General features: G+C 37.8%; 1 protein-coding gene across 5 annotated transcripts in view; it reads right to left on the bottom strand.

Moving 5' to 3' along the window:
- The window catches only part of LOC113801780 (glutamate receptor U1), a 22,668-nt gene extending 19,313 nt beyond the window's left edge, over nucleotides 1-3,355 (bottom strand). For 3 of the 5 annotated variants that reach the window (XM_070114363.1, XM_070114361.1, XM_070114365.1), the window contains exon 1: nucleotides 3,020-3,353. The gene's annotated coding sequence lies outside the window, so the exon portion shown is untranslated. Of the gene's footprint in view, nucleotides 1-3,019 lie in introns of all 5 variants that reach the window. The other 2 variants (XR_011398155.1, XR_011398156.1) reach the window with 1 other exon arrangement.
- Between the last annotated feature and the right edge of the window lie 2,785 nt (nucleotides 3,356-6,140).

Below are 6,140 nucleotides of genomic sequence, written 5' to 3'. Positions count from 1 at the left end.
GGTCTGACTGATATCACATTTGCAGAAAACACAAGAAAACACGATCATGTACGAACAAACATACGAACTCATGAATGACACCACACTCCTTCCCCAGCTCCCCTCCCGCATCGTTCCATCCCCCTAGTTTCCCTCCCGTTTTATCTGACTTTTCCCACACAGAAAGTAAAGTTCTTGATACCTTATTACATCACACTATAAGGAAAACTTTATTCACACCATTGCTTACTGATACGGAACTTTGTGCTTCTTACACACACCACGACATGACCGAGACCCAATGCCCTGACCTCAGCATTTCTGACACTGATGGATTGTTCACGGATGTTTACTACTGTTCTCACGGCAACACTCTCAGACATCGCATGCCTTTGTATCTCGCGTCTTTTCGTCGATGTCGACGCCCCTATCGTGCAGGAAGACCTCCCCGTCCATTATTTCGTCCGTTACAAAATCTCACAACACAAGGTTGCCATGCATAGCGTATTTATGTACGATCTTAGTCCTCCAAATAACGTGTATTGTCTTCCTCTTCGTCATTTCGTTGCCATACATACCCAGTAACATTATCTTTCAGGAATATTACGTACTCGCTACCGAGGCAGCCACACCGACTAATTATGCTGCATTACAGAATTTATGCGTGTCCGCTGCCGAGCCACAAACACCGACTAAGTATGTTGCATTTCAGAATCTATGCGTGCCCATTGCCGAGCCAGCCACGCCTGCGTCACGGCCTGCGGCTCCTGTTGCCACGACGTGCGACCCTACTTTTGTTTTTGCTAAATCCGAGGACGCACCTCCCTCGGTAGTTACTTGCACATTCGGGACTGTTGGCGTCCAATTTATGGTTGTATCGTTCATGCCCGAGGCCGACTCCACATCCGCACTTCCCCGCGTATCCCAGGCGAGCGATGTCTCCCCTGTGGTCGCTGAGCTGACGAAGGATTTCCCTCGTAATTCCCCGCGCATCCGAGGCAGGCGTCGCCTCCAGCCAAGCATTTTTTTCAGGACCCGAGACCCGCCGGCGTAAATATCTATATGTACATATATAAACATACATATATATATATATATATATATATATATATATATATGTATGAATATGTATATATCGATCTATCTATATATATACAAATATATATATATATATATCTATATATATATATATATATATATGTACATTTATATATATATATATATATATATATAAATATATATATATATATATATATATATATATATATATATATATATATATATATATATATATATTAATGTGTGTGTGCGTGCGTGCGTGTGTGTGTGTATATATGTTATATATACATATATATATATATATATATATATATATATATATATATATATATATATATATATGTATATATATATAGATATACATATATATATATACATATACATATATATATATATATATATATATATATATATATATATATATACATATACATATACATTTACATATATATGTGTGTATGTGTGTGTGTGCGCGCGCGCGCGCGTGTGTGTGTGTGTGTGTGTGTGTGTGTGTGTGTGTGTGTGTGTGTGTGTGTGTGTGTGTGTGTGTGTGTGTGTGTGTGCGTGCGTGTGTGTGTGTGCGTGTGTATGTGTGTGTGTGTGCATATATACATGTGTGTGTAAACATATATATGTATACATTTATATATGAATATATATGAACATATATATATATATATATATATATGTATGTTTACATTTATTCATATATATATATATATATATATATATATATATATATATATATATATATATATATATATGTGTCTGTGTGTGTGTGTGTGTGTGTGTGTGTGTGTGTGTGTGTGTGTGTGTGTGTGTGTGTGTGTGTGTGTGTGTGTGTGTGTGTGTGTGTACATACATACATACATACATACATATATATATATATATATATATATATATATATATATATATATATATATATATACATATATATATATATAGATATATATATATATATATATATATATACATACATACACATATGTATGTATATGTGTATATATATTTGTATATATTATCCATTCAAGTACTGTCCGCGCATTCTAGAACGCATTACTGAGAAAAATAGCCAAGGTCCGTAATAAGGGTATATATATAACTGTTATATATTTGCCTCCTTTATCATCATGTCTCCGCCTTCTTGAATTATTTATTGAGATATCGTCTTCTTTCCAGTGGTACAAAAGGGAGCCCTGATGTAAACTTTCATTTACTCTGGCGCCAATCTATAATATTCCGAGAAACGTATTTGCTGGTAACCTTTTTTTCTTTTACTCAAAAGTTACACGCCTTTGTGATTAATGTCCTAATATGCAAAACATATCTTATCTAGTTACGTATGTATGTAGGCGTGTATATATATGTAGTTACCCGTCTTTCTATGAATACGTATGCATCATTTGCCATTGGCGCTGAGGCAATGGCAAATTGTACCGCACCATATCTTACATGTCTTACCCAGTGGTTCTTAAACAGGGGGAGGGGAGATCAGTAATTTTCTAGGGGAGCACAAAACCTGGAGGAAAAATATGGTAAATTTGGAAATGCAACCCCACACCATTTTGGGGGTGAATAGAATAATTTTCTAATAGCTTTCGTCGTGTTTTGAACGAATCTAGCACTCATTTCCTTCGCAAACGAAGCATAACTACGATATTGGTCCCGATAGCTGGAGAGGGTATGATAGGCCTACATAGGGAATTTCGAGAAATATCGGTAGAATACTAGCAAGTATCGTATATTAATAAATTTCCGGGATGAATTGGAGGCTCCGCCCCCCCTTAAACCCCCTTTCAAGGGCAGGGCTGCTGCCCCACCCCCCTCACCCCTATCCCCCGCTTGGTTTACAAAATCTTCACCTCGTATGTTCCGGCAGGATAGAGCCCCCCCCCCCCGCCTGATCTACAAAATCTTCACCTGGTATATTCCGGCAGGAGAAAGCCCAGACCCAGGAACAGTTTGAACCACATCTTACCTTCGGCCTTAACTCCAGGCGTGTCAGGCTGGCACTGGGATCGTCGGGGTATTCCAGGTCGTTTGTTGGCGGGAATTGGGATCACTTACAGCAAAGCTACACTGCTGTCTTCGTTTCGTTTATTTTTTTCCATACACCACAAACCCACTGGTGTGTCATTTCTGTAATGACAGGATATTTTATAGTGCGGGCATTGTACTTCCACTGGTAGTTCACCGTGATCTCGAAGATTTAGTAAGCTTGCTTCGTTATTTTTGTTGATATTTCGCGGTGAAATCGAAATAATTGTTCTCACAACCTAAACACTGTCTAGCCATGATGGAATTGATTTGAATTTCAACTGCCTTCTCCTAGGCCAAGCTTCTATTGTCACGTGATGATCTATTCCATATCTGATTGGTTCTATTGAGTGTCTATGTTCACGTCACGTTCACGCACGAATCTAATTGGCTTATTTGATTTCCCTCGCATACGTCATCCGCTACAAATCCGTCCGATTTGCCGTCGCTCTTAAAGACTTTTTGTCATTTTGCCGCGGGGTTGGAGGCGGAAGGTTACTGCGGCTCCTGGGAATCGTGGATTTTATACCCTCTATAACTCCGTTATTATCAATTTGCACAGTAAATGGTGTAAATGAAAAGCATCATAGAATGATGTGTTCTACCATATGGTAAGCTCAGATTCTTTAAATTAGGTGTGGGGTTGCATTTCCAATAATACCATTATTTTTTTTACCAAAATTTCCCCTTCCCTAAATCTACTTTTCTGTAGTCTTCGTTGGCTTTCGATTTTGAGGCCTTAACCCACTCCTTTCCCCCGTCAAACCCATGTTGGAGACGACTTATCCTAGCACCGTATACTTGTCGTTGGTGAACACACATTCTCTTTCAGTCTCCTATACATGCCCCTGGTAATTCTCTTCTGTAACGTTTCTTCATTTGAGGCTTCTGAAGCATGTTGTTTTTTTAGAGTGATAAGCAAGTTTATTGGTACAGTGTGAGAAAGCAAGCGTTTTTCTGATTGTTATCCAAAGGTCTGGATTTCGTTTGTATCTTAGAGAGAGAGAGAGAGAGAGAGAGAGAGAGAGTGAGAGAGAGAGAGAGAGAGAGAGAGAGAGAGAGAGAGAGAGAGAGAGAGAGAGAGAGAGAGAGAGAGAGAGAGAGAGAGAGAGAGAGAGAGAGAGAGGAGAGAGAGAGAGAGAGAGAGAGAGAGAGAGAGAGAGAGAGAGAGAGAGAGAGAGAGAGAGAGAGAGAGAGAGAGAGAGAGAGAGAGAGAGAGAGAGAGAGAGAGAGAGAGAGAGAGAGAGAGAGAGAGAGAGAGAGAGAGAGAGAGAGAGAGAGAGAGAGAGAGAGATAAACTCATGCAAACATGCGTGCTGACTGAATCATGGAAGACAAAATTAATCAAAACATATGAAGAATATCTTCGCCGTCAACATATTTCTCTTAGTAAAACAAAACATTATCTTCATTAACAAACGGCTTAGTTTTTGCTCGAATTGCCTTACTACTCGGGATACCTTTGTATTATCATTTTTCGCGCCATGAGTAATAATAAGCAGGACAAAAGGAATAGAGAAGTACATCGTAAGTGCTAATCGACATGACTCGTTTGGCTTTGCGTGTTAGTGTTTGGGAAAGGAATGCTGAGTGTTTATAGTCATTATGTCTTTAAGTGTTATCAAAACTAACGCGAAAAAAGGACAAAAGCATTCGTAGTATATACGCCATTATAAGTTATTCATAGAACTCATCGCCGCGTGATTCTATGTACTTTTGACGTGGGAAAGTTATTTTCCACAACTCAGTCCTCATCACCCAACTACTCGGTAATATAAACAATTCAAGTGTCTACACGATTGCATTGGATCCCCAACACTCCAGAACTATGTATTTTACAGTATATTACTACACACGATATTGTATTCAATATACGACTAATATACTGTGCCAGTCAACCCAATTTATTTTCATTTATGGTACTTTAGAAGCCCGTAGTCTTTCATTTAGCGGTCTTTACTCTTCACGCCCACGCACCTCTCATAAATTTGCCTTTATAGCACGAGAAGAAATGTAACTAAAATTTGATTGTAAATGTCATAAGGCGATGACTGATAAACACTGATAACTAGATAAGGAAGGTAGAAGAAAAGGAAAATGAGCTGGATTTCTGCACCGCCTTTGTGCAATACTGCGCTTTATTCAAGGGTGTCGAACTCATGACCCGCGGGAGGGAGGAATCATTACCTTGTGAAATTATGATCGCCATGAAGGTCAGTAACATATGAATAAGAGACTGAAAATTCTTAAATAACTCTTATTTCATGATGGTAATAATTTGATTTAATAAGGAAAATAAACTTAACGCACAGGTGTATGATACCAGTTACAGTTTTAAATAACGCAATCTCACCTTTTTGTCCCTCAAGATAATAGCTGGAATAAAAAGTGGCACTCGAATTATTTTGGGTTTGGCACCTGGCATAACAAGGGATTTATGTGACACGTTAATTATATATAGTATGGCGTATTCATAGATGCTACTTTCCAGTGAATTCCCAGGAACTACCGACTCCAACTCGGTAATATAAAAAAATCACATTTCTAAATGGCTGCAGTGCTTTGAAGGGGGCAGGATAGCATGCATGATGCCTGATTCCTATTGTAAAGAAAAAAAAAAACTTTCTTTGCTGCCTGTATCTAGGATATGTATATATATATATATATATATATATATATATATATATATACATACATACATACATACATATATATATATATACACATACATATATATATATATATATATATATATATATATATATATATATGTATATATATATATATATGTATATATATATATATATATATATATATGTATATATATATATATATATATATATATATATATATATATATATATATATATATATATATATATATATATAAGGTACATCCCTGGAAGGGCCGAAAGGGGTGCTACTGGATGGGATAAATGGGTTCCATTAGGAGGCACCACCGGAAGAGCCGAAGGAGCGTCGCTGAGAGGGTCGAGGGATCAGCTGACATTAATTCGGCCCCAACTATATGCTGTTCTCATGCTGACATTTGAGAAATGTGTA

This window comes from Penaeus vannamei, chromosome 35 (genome assembly GCF_042767895.1).
Source record: "Penaeus vannamei isolate JL-2024 chromosome 35, ASM4276789v1, whole genome shotgun sequence".
NCBI classification, from domain to species: Eukaryota; Metazoa; Arthropoda; class Malacostraca; order Decapoda; family Penaeidae; genus Penaeus; species Penaeus vannamei.
Note: the sequence above shows the minus strand (reverse complement) of the source record. Positions and strands in the feature narration are given on the sequence as shown.